The sequence below is a fragment of the Pipistrellus kuhlii genome, unplaced genomic scaffold, assembly GCF_014108245.1.
Source record: "Pipistrellus kuhlii isolate mPipKuh1 unplaced genomic scaffold, mPipKuh1.p scaffold_m20_p_74, whole genome shotgun sequence".
Lineage (NCBI taxonomy): Eukaryota > Metazoa > Chordata > Mammalia > Chiroptera > Vespertilionidae > Pipistrellus > Pipistrellus kuhlii.
Genome location: NW_023425578.1, coordinates 619,776 through 638,278, shown reverse-complemented (window position 1 = coordinate 638,278; position 18,503 = coordinate 619,776).

Genomic DNA, 18,503 nt, shown 5'->3' with positions numbered 1-18,503 from the left:
GGCCTTTTATAGGCGCCGCCTCCTGGCCGCCCGCCCTCCGCCCCGCCGGTTGCCCCGCCCACAGGGGAGCCAGGGCTCCGGGCGGCGGGCGGGGTGTGTGTGTGTGTGTGTGTGTGTGTGTGTGTGAGCCGGTCCGATGGGGCCCTCCGGCTCCTCCTTCTCACTGGATAAAGGACCTTTAGAAATAGCGCTTCGGGGGACCTGGGAGTGCAGGGCGGGGGGACCTGCGAGGGGGTGGGGGTTGGGGGAGGTGAGGGGTCTCCGCCCGATGCCAGATGCCTGTCTGTGCTTATGGGCCGTGCCCACGGCTTGGGCCGTGCCTGGGCCTTTGGGTGGAAGTGGGACGGGGACGGGGAGGGGGGGGTGGTGACGGGAAGCCTCCCGGGTTCCTGCCCTCCCACCTCCCCCAAGCAGGCCTGCTTTCTGCAGGACCCCCACCCCCTCCCCCCCTTCCCTCCCTCCCCAGGGGAGGGCACGGCCTCTGTCCTCAGAGCCCGGGAGAAGGTCCCGCACCCACCCCCACCCACACAGGCACCCACCCCCACCCACACAGGCACCCAGCAGGCCCAGCCGCCCGGGGCCGGCACACCGCGGCCTGCAGGTCACTGGAGCAGAGGACGGGGAGGGGACGGCGAGGGCAGAGCGAGGCAGAGGGAGGCTGAGCGTGTGGACAGAGCTCAGGCCCAGCCCTGCCCGGGGCCCCGGCACTGCCCAGCCCCCCGTGCCCCGTGCCCCGGCCCCCTCCCCTCCCCCTCCCATCCCCTCTCTCTAAAGTCACTTAAAGAGAGAGCGTGTGCGGGATCGGGAGCCCCCCCCGGGGGGGGTGTGACGCGTCTCTCTCTCGGCATCGACCAGGAGGAGCGGAGGCATCTGCGGCCCAAACAGAACCAGCCCGAGGGCCGGGCGTCCGGAACGTTCTGGAGAAGACAAGACGGCCTTCCTCAGCCCGGAAAGGGGTGGGGCTGGCGATGATACCCGAGGACAGAGTGGGGGGCAGGAACAGAAACCCCTAAAGGCCCCCCTGTCCCCCGAATGCCCCCCCGGGGCCCGGGACCAGCTGGGGCGGGATGAGGGGGTGGGGGCTGGGGGGGGGGCGTCTCAGTGAGATTTAAAAACGCGGCGTTTCGCTCACCGGGCTCCGCGGTCAGACGGGGCGAGCCACCATCTTCCATCCTGTGCTCCGGCTCCCACCGGGCGGCTCCGGCCTTCACACCCCCGGGCCCACCCTCACGGCCACGCCCACCGGGGTTCTGGAAGGTTCCTCGTCCCTGGTGGCCTCTCGCTGGAGAGACGGACCGCACTGAGCTGTCAAACACCCAGCTGGCAGCCCACGCCGGCACCTCGGTGACCGTGACCTCTCCCTCTGTCCCCCGGGGCCATGGCCTCCGCCCTCTGCCAGTGACCGTGACCTCTCCCTCTGTCCCCCGGGGGCCATGGCCTCCGCCCTGCGGGTCAGACGTGCCGGCCGGGGCTGCCCTTGGACTGAGCCTGCGCCCGCTATGGGGGCCGTGACCAGGGACGGAGCGGACAGGACGGACGGGCGGGGTTGGGAGGGAGCCGGCGCCAGCCAGCTCCGCGCGCGCGGAGGCGCCAGAGGGTCCCCGAGCCCCGCCCGCGCCTCGTCTGTCCCTGCCCGTGGCCTCCGGGCTGTGACACAGACACACCCCACCCCACACACCCCGTCTGCACACACACACACACACCCAACCCCACACACCCCGTCTGCACACACACACACACCCCTCCGTCTGCACACACACACACACCCAACCCCACACACCCCCGTCTGCACACACACACACACCCCTCCGTCTGCACACACACACACACACACACCCCTCCGTCTGCACATACACACACACACACACACACACCCCTCCGTCTGCACATACACACACACACACACACACACCACCCCACACACCCCGTCTGCACACACACACACACCCCACCCCACACACCCCCGTCTGCGCACACACACACCCCTCCGTCTGCACACACACACACACACACACACCCCTCCGTCTGCACACACACACACACACACACACACCCCTCCATCTGCACACACACACACACACACACACACACCCCTCCGTCTGCACACACACACACCCCTCCGTCTGCACACACACACACACACACACCCCTCCGTCTGCACACACACACACACACCCAACCCCACACAACCCCGTCTGCACACACACACCCACACACACCCATCTGCACACACACACACACCCCTCCATCTGCACACACACACCCCCGTCTGCACACACACACACACACCCCACCCCACACCCCCATCTGCACACACACACACACCCCTCCGTCTGCACACACACACACACACACACCCAACCCCACACACCCCTGTCTGCACACACACACACACACACACTCGTCTGCACACACACACACCCCTCCGTCTGCACACACACACCCCCGTCTGCACACACACACACACACCTCCATCTGCACACACACACACACACACCCCTCCATCTGCACACACACACACACACACACACACACCCCTCCGTCTGCACACACACACCCCCGTCTGCACACACACACGCACACCCGTCTGCACACACACACCCCCGTCTGCACACACACACACACACACACCCCTCCATCGGCCAGGGATCCCCCAATGGTGTCTCCACGCACTCTGAGTAATCAGAAAGGTGGTGTGTGTGAAAACACTTCCTTTTCAAAACCAGCTCTCAGCTGGTAAAGTGTGGGAATGCCTTGGGGGGGCACCGTGTGTGTGTGTGTGTGTGTGTGTGTGTGTTCTGTTTTCATTTTTCAGAAACAGAAGTGGTGTGTGTGTGTGAGAGAGATTTCCATTTCTTTTTAAGATGAAGCTTGACCTTCTCTGTGCAGAGGTCACACCCGTCTGCCATCAGGGAAACCCCACGTCACAGCCTCTCGGCCCCCCGGGACCGAGTGGGGGTCACAGAGGCAGGAGAGCAGCGGGGGACGGGCCTTCTCATCGCCAGCTCCTGGCGGTCCCCCCCCACACTCTGGCCCCGCGCCCTGGCCCAAGGGACTTGGTTTCGGGTTCGAGGCCCCACCAGCACCCAGGCCGCGGCCGTGTTCCCCGAGGGGCCGGCCCGTCCTCTCCCGCACCCCCCGCGCCCGGCGTCCGGCCCGGACAGTGACTCGCCGTCACTTTTAGCCGCGTCCGCCCGGCCGGCCCGGTGCCCGCTGTGGGCGGGGCCAGGCCGCTCCGCCGCTGGCCTCTGTGCGCTGGGAGGGCGAGGGCGGCCGCCCCGAGGCGGTGTGGGCGGCCCGCGAGGAGGGGCCGGGGACGGGGCCGGGCTGGTCTGCCGGCCTCTGCGTGTGCGTGTGCGTGTGCGTGTGCGTGCGTGTGCGTGTGTGCCTGTGTGTGTGCGTGTGTGCCTGTGTGTGTGCGTGTGCCTGTGTGTGTGCGTGTGTGCCTGTGTGCGTGCGTGTGCGTGTGTGTGCGTGTGTGCCTGTGTGTGTGTGCGTGCGTGTGCGTGCGTGTGCGTGTGTGTGTGTGTGTGTGTCTGGGGCAGCCGCAGGGGCCCCAGGCCTCCGCCAGAGAACGGGAACCGTCAGCTTGGGGTTCCGGCTGTGCCCCTGCTGCTCCGATCGGGCGGGCGCACTCAGCTCCCCCACAGCCGCACCCAGGCTGACGTTTTCCCGGTTTTCGCGGCTGTGACTCCGGGCCTCACCGGGGCGAGGGCCTCTCGGGCGGCAGCGGACAGCCCGTGTCCTGTGCTCGGGGCGCTCCCGGGCGGCGGCCGGCGCCTGCGCTTGGCCCATCCAGGAGCCGGTCCGGCCTGTCGGCGGGGCCTGGCGGGACAGCGGTCCCAGCTGCCGCCAAACTCAGGGCCAACGAACACCGGTCTCCGCACTCCTGTCGGGGGCCGTCCCGTCTCCTCACTCCTGTCGGGGGCCGTCCCGTCGCCGCACTCCTGTCGGGGGCCGTCCCGTCTCCGCACTCCTGTCGGGGGCCGTCCCGTCTCCTCACTCCTGTCGGGGGCCGTCCCGTCTCCTCACTCCTGTCGGGGGCCGTCCCGTCTCCTCACTCCTGTCGGGGGCCGTCCCGTCTCCGCACTCCTGTCGGGGGCCGTCCCGTCTCCTCACTCCTGTCGGGGGCCGTCCCGCACACCCTCGGTCTGCGGGTCTGTGGCTCCAGCCGCCCGGGAGGAGGGTCGCTGAGCAGGAGGCAAACGGAGGCTCCGCGCTCGGCCAGCTGCCTGGGTGGGAGGCAGGCTGGGGACCAGGCTCCGTGCAGGCCCGGGGTGCTGGGGGGCTGCTTGTCTGCGACGACAACCAGTGCCCGGCAAGACCCTGCCCGCCTCCCGGGGAGCGTGCGCCGGCGAGGGGCCGGCAGAGCCTCGGCGAGCTGCTCCGCGGCACCCGCCCGCCGCCGCCTCCTCGTCTCCGGCCGCTCGGCGGCTCTCCTCGGGCCTCTCCGGCCGCTCGGCTCTCCGGGGAGACACCACGGCGGGCGGCGCGTCTGCTCCAAACCCGACCGAGAAGAGCCGGAGCGAAGGGAGAGCCCGGCACCGACGCCGAGGCTGCCAGCTCGTCAGCAAACGGCTCCCGGCTCTCCCGGCTCTCCCCCGACAGGACAGAGCGGAGCACCCCACCGCGGCCCAGCGGCCGGCCCAGCGGCCGGCCCAGCGGCCCATCAGCCGGCGCCAACACGCCCGGCTCCGTCCCCGGCTCCGTCCCTGCTCAGGGCACAGGCCCCGGTTGCCGGCTGGATCCCCCGTGTGGGGCGTGCAGGAGGCAGCCGGTCCGTGATTCTCTCTCCTCATTGATGTTTCTCTCTCTCTCTCCCTCCCTTCCTCCCTCCCCCCTCCCTCCTTCTCTCTTTCTCTCTCTCTCTCTCTCTCTCTCTCTCCATCTTTTTAAAATAAGAGCATCCTTGCATTCGGGAAGGACGGACCCCACCTCCTGGGACCCCCTTTGCAGAGGGTGAGGGGAGGGGTGTGTGTGTGTTTCCTGTCGGTGACTCAGTCATGCAGCTCCGTGCGGAGCGAGAACCACAGCCCGTTCCCGGGACCCCATCCCCACGCTTCCTGCCACAGCCGAGGCCCTGCCCCTCCCGGGACCCGTCCGTCCCACCTCGTGGGCACGGCAGGGACCTGGGCCGGCACGGTGGCGTCTCACCGGCACCAGCACCGGCACCCGGCACCGGGCACGCCCGTCCGCCCACCGGCCAGGGCTCCCGGGGGCGGGCGGCTGCGGGCGTTTGGGGGACACGGGCTGGGACGGGGCCCCTGGGCCGGGAGGGAATCGGGCGGCGTTAACGTGTTTTCCTTTGGGCGGGAGCGGCTCAGACAGCTGTTTGGGTTGGGGCCGCGGGCGGAGGGACTGACAAAGGGGCCCTGTCTCCGCGGGCACTGGCTCCGGCGTTTGCACAGCTGCGGGCGGCCGGGCCTAAACCTGACACCTTCCAGATGTGGGCGCCGCTGGGCCGGGACCCAGCCCGGGCACCGGGCACACGCACTGCTCCTCCCTCCTCTCCCCTCCCCTCCTGCCCGGCCCTCAAGGCCGCCTTGTCCACCGGCCTCGCCCACACCCCCACGCCCAGGCCCCCGGGGGAGGCCCGGCCGAGCCGCCGTCTGTGAGCCGGGTTCCCACGGAGTTCGAGGTCAAAGTGGCCTGGGAGGCGCTGGCTCCGAGTCGGGTTCGAGGGGGTGCTGGCAAACCTTCCAGAGGTTCTCTCCCGCGCTCTCTGCACCCAGAGAGCAGGGCAGCGAGGGGTTCCCTCCTCGGCCCTGAGCACAGCCCAGGAGAGCCACGGATCGCCTGCTCCCACACGCCGCCCACGAGGGGGTCACCGGGACCTCCTGGCTCCGAGGCCGACAGCCCAGGACATTCCCTTTAACGCATGTTTTTCCAGTTGGTGAAACAATTAAAAAATGCAGGTCAGCCCCGGCCGGCGTGGCTCCGCGGCTGAGTGTGGGCCTGTGACACAGGAGGTCCCGGTTCGGTTCCCGGTCGGGGCCCAGGCCCAGGTTTCGGGCTCCATCCCCACCAGCAGGGGGCGGGCAGGAGGCAGTCGGTCCGTGATGCTCTCCCATCATGGATGCTTCTCTCTCCCCCTCCCCCTGCCTCTCAGAAATCAATAAAAATATATTTAAAAAAATTTTTTTTTTTTAATTTTTTGTGAGTTTATTTGAGCCTTACTGTCGAAGCAGAACCTCAACGGATTAATGCTCCGGAGAACGGCGGGTTACATTTCTCTATTCAAACACTGAAATCAGAGGGACAGAGGTGGGTGACATGAAATCCACTGGTGATGGAGTAAGGAGGCGCGAGAAAGCGAAGCGGTGGGAAAGTCCTGGGATTGGACGAAAAGTAAAATGATGGACGTGTACTCAGGTGGGTGCGGGAACAATTAACCTGGTAACGAAGGAATCTGAGGCATCTGTCCTGCCGCCCACCACATTGGGTTGTGCCCCAGGTTAAAATTTTTTTAAAGTAAACATGGGCCGAAGCCGGCTTGGCTCAGTGGTAGAGCATCGGTCTGCGGACTGAAAGGTCCCAGGTTCGATTCCGGTCAAGGACATGTATCTTGGTTGCGGGCACATCCCCAGTAGGGGGTGTGCAAGAGGCAGCTGGTCAATGTTTCTCTCATCGACGTTTCTAGCCCTCTATCTCTCTTCCTTTCTCTCTGTTAAAAATCAATAAAATATATTTAAAAAAAAATAAAGTAAACATGGGCTCTGATTTGAAATGGGTTGGGCGGACAGACCCTGAATCGCTGGGGTCCTTGCCCATCAGCACCTTCCTGCCAGCGTGGCGGGCGCCCTGGGACGGTGGAGCCTGAGAAGCGAGGCCGAGGCTGCCGGCTCCTTCGGCTCCAAACGCCCCCAGCTGCTCGGGCCGCGAGGCTCCGGAAGGTTCCGGCGTCGCCATAACCCTGGGAGGCGCCAGATTTCCAGCCCGTGATTCACGCTTTCTGTTTGCGCCGTCCTCCTCTCCCGTCGGCAAACATTTGCTCCGGAGGTGCGGCCAGGGAGGGCGGGGGGCGGAGGGCAGAGGGCACCGGAGCACATGGCCGGGGTTGAGAGCGCAGGGGTCAGCCCTGGGGTCCTGCAGTGACCATGGTGGCATCATCCAGTAGCAACTGATGTCATTTTATTTTATTTAATTAACTTAATCAATTTAATTAAAATATATTTTTATTGATGTCAGAGAGGAAGGGAGAGGGAGAGAGATAGAAACATCAATGATGAGCTGAGACCGGTGTGGCTCAGTGGATAGAGCGTCAGCCTGCGGACTGAAGGGTCCCGGGTTCGATTCCGGTCAAGGGCATGTACCTTGGTTGCGGGCATATTCCCAGTGGGGGGTGTGCAAGAGGCAGCTGGTCGATGAATCTCTCTCATCGACGTTTCTAACTCTCTATCTCTCTCCCTTCCTCTGTACAAAATCAATAAAATATATTTTAAAAAAAGAAAAGAAAGAAACATCAATGATGAGAGAGAAACATTGATCGGTTGCCTCCTGCACGTCCCCTACTGGGGATGAACCAAGGTACATGCCCTTGACCAGAATCGAACCCAGGACCCTTCAATCCGAGGGCCAATGCTCTAGCCGAGAGCCAAACCAGTTAGGGCTGTATGTGTCCTTTTAAATATTCCGAAGCCACATCAAAAAGGCGAAGAGACCCTGACCGTTTCGGCTCAGTGTCTGGAGCGTCGGCCTGCAGACTGAAGGGTCCCGGGTTCAATTTTGGTCAAGGGCATGTATCTTGGTTGCGGGCACATCCCCAGTGGGGGTGTGCAGGAGGCAGCTGGTGGATGTTTCTCTCTCATCGATGTTTCTAGCTCTCTGTCCCTCTCCCTCCCTCTCTGTAAAAATCAGTAAAATATATATTTTTTAAAGGCGAAGAGGAGCGGGTGAGAGTAATGTTAACACCACGTGATCTGCAGGGTCTCGGGGACTCAGACGCGCAGAGAAAAAGGTGCTTTTTTTTTTTAAAGGTTTTTCCCTTTTACCCTCCGTGTTCCAGTCACTGAATCACTCTCTGTTTATACTGAAACTTATCAGATTCAAACTGAAGCTCAGCTGGACCTAGTCTCACATCAGGCGCCTACAAGCCACACCTGGTCAGAGGCCACCGTGGCAGTGACGGCGCCCCCCCCCCCCCCCCCCGCGCCGGCGGCCTCCTCGCCTCCGATGCACCCAGCCCTCCCCTGCGCCCCCCTGCGCCCTCGCCCAGATAAGCCTCTGCCAGCTGCTCGCCCGGCGGCTGCTGCCTGCTGCCTGGGCTGGCGGCCTCGCCCTTGTTTTCCGATCGCCACCAGCCCAGCCCCTGGCAGCTCCTCGGAGGCTGCCCAGTGGGCGGGGCGTGGGCAAGGCTGCGGTCAGCACAGAAGCCAGGAGCCGCATGCTGTGCTGCTGCCCTGTGTGTCCCGGCCCCTCCTGTGGCCCCGGCCACCAGCCACCCCACGGCCACGGCCACGGCCGGGTTTGGGCATCTGGACAGGCCAGCCCTCAGCCTGCCGGGTGCGCACCGGAGGGCGGGTGCTCTCTAAGGGCCTCAGGGGGGTGATGGGGTCCGGAGCCAGCCCTGTGCACACACAGCTCCCTCGGGGCCTGAAAGCCCCAGGTGACCCCGCCTCTGTCCCCGCCCCTCAGCCCCCGCTCCCCCAGAGCCCGCACCTTCCGGGGTGGCATTCCGGAACCTCCTCTGGGCTCACCCCACTCCCCGCCGCCCCCCAGCACGGCCATTCCTCCGGGTGACCGCACTCAGAGGACGGGCGAACCAGGCCCTGACCTCGGTCTATGGAGGGAATGCACCTCCCGCCCCCGGCCCGCCTCCAGGCCCCTCCGCCTCCCGCCCAGCGCGGGCTCCTCCTGGGCCCTGAGAGTGAACCCCAATCCTGCAGCCCCCGCCCCGCCCCCCGGCCTCCCGCCCAGCGGGCTCCTCCTGGGCCCTGAGAGTGAACCCCAATCCTGCAGCCCCCGCCCCCTGTCCCCCGGCCTCCCGCCCAGCGGGCTCCTCCTGGGCCCTGAGAGTGAACCCCAATCCTGCAGCCCCCGCCCCCTGCCCCCCGGCCTCCCGCCCAGCGGGCTCCTCCTGGGCCCTGAGAGTGAACCCCAATCCTGCAGCCCCCGCCCCGCCCCCCGGCCTCCCGCCCAGCGGGCTCCTCCTGGGCCCTGAGAGTGAACCCCAATCCTGCAGCCCCCGCCCCGCCCCCCGGCCTCCCGCCCAGCGGGCTCCTCCTGGGCCCTGAGAGTGAACCCCAATCCTGCAGCCCCCGCCCCCCGCCCCCCGGCCTCCCGCCCAGCGGGCTCCTCCTGGGCCCTGGGAGTGAACCCCAATCCTGCAGCCCCCGCCCCCTGTCCCCCGGCCTCCCGCCCAGCGGGCTCCTCCTGGGCCCTGAGAGTGAACCCCAATCCTGCAGCCCCCGGCCCCCGGCCTCCCGCCCAGCGGGCTCCTCCTGGGCCCTGAGAGTGAACCCCAATCCTGCAGCCCCCGCCCCGCCCCCCGGCCTCCCGCCCAGCGGGCTCCTCCTGGGCCCTGAGAGTGAACCCCAATCCTGCAGCCCCCGGCCCCCGGCCTCCCGCCCAGCGGGCTCCTCCTGGGCCCTGAGAGTGAACCCCAATCCTGCAGCCCCCGCCCCGCCCCCCGGCCTCCCGCCCAGCGGGCTCCTCCTGGGCCCTGAGAGTGAACCCCAATCCTGCAGCCCCCGCCCCGCCCCCGGCCTCCCGCCCAGCGGGCTCCTCCTGGGCCCTGAGAGTGAACCCCAATCCTGCAGCCCCCGGCCCCCGGCCTCCCGCCCAGCGGGCTCCTCCTGGGCCCTGAGAGTGAACCCCAATCCTGCAGCCCCCGCCCCGCCCCCCGGCCTCCCGCCCAGCGGGCTCCTCCTGGGCCCTGGGAGTGAACCCCAATCCTGCAGCCCCCGCCCCCTGTCCCCCGGCCTCCCGCCCAGCGGGCTCCTCCTGGGCCCTGAGAGTGAACCCCAATCCTGCAGCCCCCGCCCCGCCCCCCGGCCTCCCGCCCCGCCGGCTCCTCCTGGGCCCTGGGAGTGAACCCCAATCCTGCAGCCCCCGCCCCCGGCCCCCGGCCTCCCGCCCAGCGGGCTCCTCCTGGGCCCTGAGAGTGAACCCCAATCCTGCAGCCCCCGGCCCCCGGCCTCCCGCCCAGCGGGCTCCTCCTGGGCCCTGAGAGTGAACCCCAATCCTGCAGCCCCCGCCCCGCCCCCCGGCCTCCCGCCCCGCCGGCTCCTCCTGGGCCCTGGGAGTGAACCCCAATCCTGCAGCCCCCGCCCCCCCCCCCGGCCCCCCGCCCAGCGGGCTCCTCCTGGGCCCTGAGAGTGAACCCCAATCCTGCAGCCCCCGGCCCCCGGCCTCCCGCCCAGCGGGCTCCTCCTGGGCCCTGAGAGTGAACCCCAATCCTGCAGCCCCCGCCCCGCCCCCCGGCCTCCCGCCCCGCCGGCTCCTCCTGGGCCCTGGGAGTGAACCCCAATCCTGCAGCCCCCGCCCCGCCCCCCGGCCTCCCGCCCAGCGGGCTCCTCCTGGGCCCTGAGAGTGAACCCCAATCCTGCAGCCCCCGGCCCCCGGCCTCCCGCCCAGCGGGCTCCTCCTGGGCCCTGAGAGTGAACCCCAATCCTGCAGCCCCCGCCCCGCCCCCCGGCCTCCCGCCCCGCCGGCTCCTCCTGGGCCCTGAGAGTGAACCCCAATCCTGCAGCCCCCGCCCCGCCCCCCGGCCTCCCGCCCAGCGGGCTCCTCCTGGGCCCTGAGAGTGAACCCCAATCCTGCAGCCCCCGGCCCCGGCCTCCCGCCCAGCGGGCTCCTCCTGGGCCCTGGGAGTGAACCCCAATCCTGCAGCCCCCGCCCCGCCGGCTCCTCCTGGGCCCTGGGAGTGAACCCCAATCCTGCAGCCCCCGCCCCCTGTCCCCCGGCCTCCCGCCCCGCCGGCTCCTCCTGGGCCCTGAGAGTGAACCCCAATCCTGCAGCCCCCGCCCCGCCCCCCGGCCTCCCGCCCAGCGGGCTCCTCCTGGGCCCTGAGAGTGAACCCCAATCCTGCAGCCCCCGGCCCCCGGCCTCCCGCCCAGCGGGCTCCTCCTGGGCCCTGGGAGTGAACCCCAATCCTGCAGCCCCCGCCCCGCCGGCTCCTCCTGGGCCCTGGGAGTGAACCCCAATCCTGCAGCCCCCGCCCCGCCGGCTCCTCCTGGGCCCTGGGAGTGAACCCCAATCCTGCAGCCCCCGCCCCGCCGGCTCCTCCTGGGCCCTGGGAGTGAACCCCAATCCTGCAGCCCCCGCCCCCGGCCCCCAGAGGCCTGAGCGAGCTGCGGCATGAACGGCCCTGTGTGCGGCCTTGGAGGCGCCGCGGCTTCCTGGTCCGGAGCCCGGGCTCAGCGACACCTGAGCAAACAGCGGGCCGGGCTGCGGGCGCGGGGGACGGGGGGCCGGGCACCGGCAGAACATTGGGCCTTTGTGCCGCGGCCGGCAGAGCCACAGCACCTCCCTCCGCCCCGGGCGGAGCCGCTGAAGGGCCCGTTGTCCGCCCGGGGCCGGGGCCCATCGCCAGCTCTGCAGCCGCCCGAGGGGGAGGTGCAGGAGGGGGAGGGGGTGCAGGAGGGGGTGCAGGAGGGGGAGGTGCAGGAGGGGGGAGGGGTGCAGGAGGGGGGAGGGGTGCAGGAGGGGGGAGGGGTGCAGGAAGGAGGAGGGGTGCAGGAGGGGGGAGGGGTGCAGGAGGGGGGAGGGGTGCAAGAGGGGGGAGGGGTGCAGGAAGGAGGAGGAGTGCAGGAGGGGGGAGGGGGTGCAGGAGTGGGTGCAGGAGGGGGAGGTGCAGGAGGGGGGAGGGGTGCAGGAGGGGGGAGGGGTGCAGGAGGGGGAGGGGTGCAGGAGGGGGGAGGGGTGCAGGAGGGGGAGGGGTGCAGGAGGGGGAGGGGGTGCAGGAGGGGGGAGGGGTGCAGGAGGGGGAGGGGGTGCAGGAGGGGGGAGGGGTGCAGGAGGGGTGCAGGAGGGGGGAGGGGTGCAGGAGGGGGGAGGGGTGCAGGAGGGGGAGGGGGTGCAGGAGGGGGTGCAGGAGGGGGAGGGGTGCAGGAGGGGGGAGGGGTGCAGGAGGGGGAGGGGTGCAGGAGGGGGAGGGGGGCAGGAGGGGGGAGGGGTGCAGGAGGGGGAGGGGTGCAGGAGGGGTGCAGGAGGGGTGCAGGAGGGGGGAGGGGTGCAGGAGGGGTGCAGGAGCGGGAGGGGTGCAGGAGGGGGGAGGGGTGCAGGAGGGGTGCAGGAGGGGGGAGGGGTGCAGGAGGGGGGAGGGGTGCAGGAGGGGGAGGGGTGCAGGAGGGGGAGGGGTGCAGGAGGGGGGAGGGGTGCAGGAGGGGGGGGGGGGGGGGGGGTGCAGGAGGGGGAGGGGTGCAGGAGGGGGGAGGGGTGCAGGAGGGGGAAGGGTGCAGGAGGGGGGAGAGGTGCAGGAGGGGGAGGGGTGCAGGAGGGGGAGGGGTGCAGGAGGGGTGCAGGAGGGGTGCAGGAGGGGGAGGGGTGCAGGAGGGGGGAGGGGTGCAGGAGGGGTGCAGGAGCGGGAGGGGTGCAGGAGGGGTGCAGGAGCGGGAGGGGTGCAGGAGCGGGAGGGGTGCAGGAGGGGGGAGGGGTGCAGGAGGGGTGCAGGAGGGGGGAGGGGTGCAGGAGGGGGGAGGGGTGCAGGAGGGGGGAGGGGTGCAGGAGGGGGAGGGGTGCAGGAGGGGTGCAGGAGGGGTGGAGGGGGTGCAGGAGGGGGAGGGGTGCAGGGGGGGGAGGGGTGCAGGAGGGGTGCAGGAGGGGTGGAGGGGGTGCAGGAGGAGGGAGGGGTGAAAGAAAACTCATTGCAAACATTGTGGATAATGCCTCGTGATTTAGAATACACACACACACACACACGCACACACACACACATACACACACACGCATGCACACACACACACACACACACACACACACGCTCGCACACACGCGCACACACCACGGGAATTATCTGGAATTCCACGTACTCATGGACGTTCCACCGAAATCCAAAGGCAGCTACTGGCCCCGCCCCCGCCCCGCCCCCTCACCCCCATCCCCCCGCCCCCCCCTGCCCCCTCACCCCCATCCCCCCGCCCCCCCTGCCCCCTCGCAGGAAGTGCCCGCACCTGCCGTCCACTCGCCTCCCGCCACCACGGCGCCCGGCGCCCAGGTCACACGCAGCCCTTCCCGGGACCGAGGGCGCGTTTGTTCTGGAAAAGAACGCTGCCCTCCCGCCAGGCCCCAGGGAGGCGCTGTGTTCAGGGTGTTAGAATCCCCCCCCCCCCCCGGGGCACTAAGAGTCTAACCGCTTTCATCCGGCACAGGAGCCGGCCGGTGGGAACCGGGGTGGGGTGGGGTGGGGGGCGGCACCAGCCGGCTCTTCCGGGCCGCAGCCGGGAGCCTCGGGGACTCCGTCCCTGGAAGGGGCAGGTCTGTGACCCTCCGGCCTCGCCTGGGGTGGGAGACGGTTTTATCGCCGTTTTCTTCCTCCCTGGAGGGTATTTTCTCCGCGGTTTCCAGAGGCAGGGCGGGAGGAGGGGAGGGAGAGAGGTGCCCGGACGGGGCCGAGGATGGAACTGCAGTGGGGTACGTGCCTCAGGTCGCCACCGCCCTGGGTGAACCCCCTCCCCGGGCGCAGGGCCGTTCGCACCTTCTCACACCCGGCCGCCTGGACACGGCCCTCCGCCCCTGCTCGGTCAGCGTCAGCGCGGCCGCTGCGTAACAAGCAGGCCCAGGCCTCACAGCTCCCAATGGGCCTTCTCATCCCGTCTCACAGCCCGGGGGCTGCGGGGGCCACGCGACCCTTCCAGAGGTTCGGACCCAAACCCAGGGGCAGCCGGTGGAGTGTGGCCACAGGGTGACGGGTCTGGGTGAGCCGCCGCGCGTTCCCAGGGGCGGGGCGGGGCGTGGCGGGAGAGCGCGCCCGCCCGCGGGCTGCAGGGGGCTGGCCTGGGCCGCCCGCGGCCTCCCGGGGCCCGGGGCGCTTCTCCGCGGCCGCCGCGATTCCTTCGTAATTAACCGGCGGGGCTCACGTTTCTCGCCGCGGATTTTTAAATTGTTTTAAAAGAAAGCATTTGGTCCCGAAGGTTCTGGAACTGTCCCGTTTCGCGGTGTTAATTCTTTCATTGTCTAGACAGCTGGGGAGGCAGACGGGGCTGCCGGGAGGAGAGGCAGCCTTCCAGGCGTGGAATTCACATGTTCCCGGCAGCCGGGCTGTCAGGGAGCCCGCCCCCCGCCCGCCCCTTCCCCCGCACAGGCCCGGGGCCTCTGGGTAAAGCCGCGGGAGGGGAGATGGAGTGTGGGCCTGGGGGTGGGGCTCGGGGCTAAGACCATCCACACTGGATCCCAAGGAGGTGAATTCTTTCTTTCTTTCTTTTTTAATATATGTTTTATTGATTTTTACAGAGAGGAAGGGAGAGGGACAGAGCTAGAAACATCGATGAGAGAGAAACATCCATCAGCCGCCTCCTGCACACCCGCCCCTGGGGATGTGCCTGCAACCAAGGTCCATTCCTTGACCGGAATCAAACCCGGACCCTTCAGTCCGCAGGCCGACGCTCCATCCACTGGGCCACGCCGGTTTCGGCGAGGAGGTGAATTCTGACGTTCCTGTTGGGACGAGAGCGTCGGCCTGGGAGCCAGGAGGGCACGGGTTGACTCCGGGTCAGGGCACGTGCCCGCTGCGGGCTCCGTCCGGTGCAGGGGGTGCAGGAGGCGCCGGCCCCACTTCCCTCCGAGTTAGGAGCTCCGCCGTGCCTTCCTGTCCTGCGGGGTCAGGGCTGCCTCCCGCGATCACCGGGGCAGAACTGGCAGGCGCTCTGCATTCCTGAGAGGAGGGTGGGGGGGAGGAGTGGGGAGGGGGTGGAGTTGAGGGGGGAAGGGGAAGGGGGGTCCCCGGTGTCGGTATGAGGCTCCATCCAGCCGGGCGGCCGTGCTGAGCCCGGCGCCCACAGAGGGGCCATTGTGCGGCCGGGAGTCTGCTGTTTACCCTGCAGGCAGTGGTGGGCGGCAGAGCGCCCGAGCCGTGGGCAGACGTGACTGTCGGAGGCGGGCGAGGCCCCGGTGCAGCCAGGCGCTCGGGAGGCGGAGCGGGGAGGCCAGGAGGCAGCCTCCTCACCTGCCCGGTGGGGCCGCGGCCCGGGGCTGCCCCGTCACCGCCCACGGCTCCCAGGAGGGGCCAGAGAGACCCTCTGAGGCCCCATCCTGAGGGAAAGCCCCCCAGACACAGCACCACCGCCCCCGGGCACTCCTCCTGCCCCAGGGCCAGCAGCATGGCAAGGCCTGTGGGCAGCCTGCCGGTGTCTCGGCTCAGCTGGGAGGACAGCAGGGGCTCAGGCCCTGGGGCAGAGCCCACCAGCCGGATCTCTGAGACAAATGCGTTTCAGAGAGGAAGAGAGAGACAGACAGAGGGGAACATCCATGAGGAGTCACTGGTCAGCTCCCTCCTGCTCGCCCCCGCTGAGGATGGAGCCTGCAACCCGGGCGGTGCCCTGCCCGGGACCCACCTCCGGCTCCTAGGCGGCTTTTCCACACCTGAGCCCACCAGCGGGCGGCAGGGCGGGTTCAGGGGCGCCTGGGGTGGAGGAGAGCCCCCCACGCTGGCCATGACAGGCGGATGGGCCTGCGGCGCCGTGGGCCGGGAGCCAGGGCGGGCCCAGACTGTCCCGTTCGGCGGCAGCGGCGGGAGGAAGACGGGCCTGGGGGGCGGTGGAATCGCCTCTAATCTGTAATCAGAGCTTCGCCCGGAGCTTCCGGCTCGAGTGGGAGCTGATGGGAGCGGCGGGACATGCCTTCCCCGGGGCCAGCAGCTCCCCGGCCCGGCCGCCCGGGGGGAGGCCCGGGGGGGCAGATAGGGAGGGGCCGCCCTGTGCGAGGGCATGGGTCCGAGCCCTCTCGGGAGCAGCTGAGGACCCAGGGGCATCGGTGGCCGAGGAAGTGGGTGAAGGACACAGGCCTAGTCGCACCCAGAGTCATTGCGACCTCGCCCCAGTTTGAAACGGTCCATCCATCCACACACACACACACACACACACACACACGCACACGCACACGCGCACACACGTGCACAGGCGCACACACGCACATGCTCACACACGTCGCCTACAGTGGCGGACGCCAGCTCCTCAGCTTTCTGCGGCCTCACGGTCACTGCAGATAAAGAGCGTGTTTTTTTTTTTTTGTTTTTTTTTTTTTTTTTTTTTTAAATATATTTTATTGACTTTTTTACAGAGAGAAATAGAGAGAGATAGAGAGCTAGAAATGTCGATGAGAGAGAAACATCGACCAGCTGCCTCCTGCACACCCCCTACCGGGGATGTGCCCGCAACCAATGTACATGCCCTTGACCGGAATCGAACCTGGGACCTTTCAGTCTGCAGACCGACGCTCTATCCACTGAGCCAAACCGGTTTCGGCAAGAGCGTGTTTTTTAAAAGGCGAAGGTTTGGTGTTTGATGGACGGCTTGTTTGATGGGGTCCAGGAGGCAAGCAGACAGGGACGTGGAGGTCAGGGGACAGGGATGCAGAGCAGGGACCGTCCTGAGCTGGAGCGGAATCTGTCACCGGCGGCGCGCGCTGCCCCTGGTGGCCGGTGGGGGCGCTGCCGCGAACAGTCTGGTCCTGGGGGGGGGGGGGGCGGGGTGGATCAGGGCATGTCTCCTGGAGCCTCGGCCCAGGAAATGGGGCGGAGGGGTGGAGGGGCGGACACCGTGGCCGCCCTGGGCTCCCGGACCTCCCGGCTCGTCCTCCTGGGCCCCAGCTCCACCCGCTGTGGCCACCACCGCGTTCTCTGCGGGGGCCCGAGCCCCACCCACGGCGCCCTGAACCTCGGCCTTGGGGGGGTCAGTACCCACGTGGGCGACAATGGGACAGACGGCGCCGGGCTTGGTGGCGGGACCGAAGGCCACGTTCCCGGGGACTTCCCATCACTCGGGCGGCCGGCGCCCTCTGGCGGCTGCACAGGGCAGTGCGCCCCCTTAGCTGCCGGGGCGCCGCCAGGACAGGGAGCAGCGGGTTCAGGAGGGAGTTCTGGGTCCGGCCTGCAGCTTCCTGCCCTCCCTCCAGCCCTCCAAGGCAGGAAGGGGCACAAGGAATCCTCCAGCAGAGGCTGGGGAGTCCCTAGGGCGACACCCAGACAGGAGCTGTGGGGACAGCTCCCACCTCTGCTAAGAGCCTGTTATTTTAAACACGTTTTTACTGATTTCAGAGGAGGGGAGAGGGCGAGGGGGAGGGAAACATCAACGACGACAGAGAAGCACTCACCGGCTGCCTCCTGCAGGCCCCCCACTGGGGATGGAACCCGCTCCCCCTCCACCCCACCCACGCCTGCGCCCTGACCGGGAATCGAACCGTGACCTCAACCGTGGAGCCACGCCGCCGGGCTGAGACTTGAGGCACCGAGGCCGCCGCAGTGAGCGTCGTGGGGGGAGCCCTCCGCACACGCGTCCGTGAATGTTCACGCCCGGCCAGCGCAGGCGAGCGGGTGCGGAGCCGCAGGTGGTCCATACACGGCCGCTGAGCCGCAGCCGGGGGGAGCCCCCGGGGGGGACGCACACGCGGTGACCAGCGGCACACAGGGGCGAGCTCCCCGGACCCCTGCCCTTCCTGCCTCCAGAGGAAACGCGGGCGTCCCCGTGACCTCGAGCCGCCAGGCCCAGCGCCCCGGGCCTCCGCCTCTCCACCCAGTGGCCTCCGCTGTGACATGGGCGCAGCCCCACCCACCATGCCGCGGCTTCGCCGGTGCAGGGCTGAACGCTGTGCCACGTGACACTGTATGTCCGATCGTTAGGGCCGAAGGCCGATCACGGCTCATCTCGCATCATCGGGGCTGGACACCCGGTCACATCCTCTGTCCTGTCTCACGGCCCCCGCCACCGTGAGGAGACGTCACTCAGGTCATGGCCAGCACCCACCCTTCACCCAAGGTGTCCAGCTCAAACTGTATGTTACATGGTCACCCTGGTGCACAAGTGCCCGCCCCACACTGACCACGGAGTCCACACACACACACACACACACTGACCACGGAGTCCATGCACGCACATACACACTGACCACGGAGTCCACACGCACACAAAGATCACAGAGTCCACACACACTGACCACAGAGTCCACACACACACACACTGACCACTGAGTCCACACACACACACACTGACCACTGAGTCCACACACACAGACACACACACACTGACCACGGAGTCCACGCACGCACATACACACTGACCATGGAGTCCACACGCACACACAGATCACAGAGTCCACACACACACACACACGCACGCACACACACACTGACCATGGAGTCCACACGCACACACAGATCACAGAATCCACGCACATGCACATACACACTGACCATGGAGTCCACACGCACACACAGATCACAGAGTCCACACAAACACACTGACCACGGAGTCCACACACACTGGCCATGGAGTCCACACGCACACACAGATCACAGAATCCACGCACATGCACATACACACTGACCATGGAGTCCACACACCACAGACCAG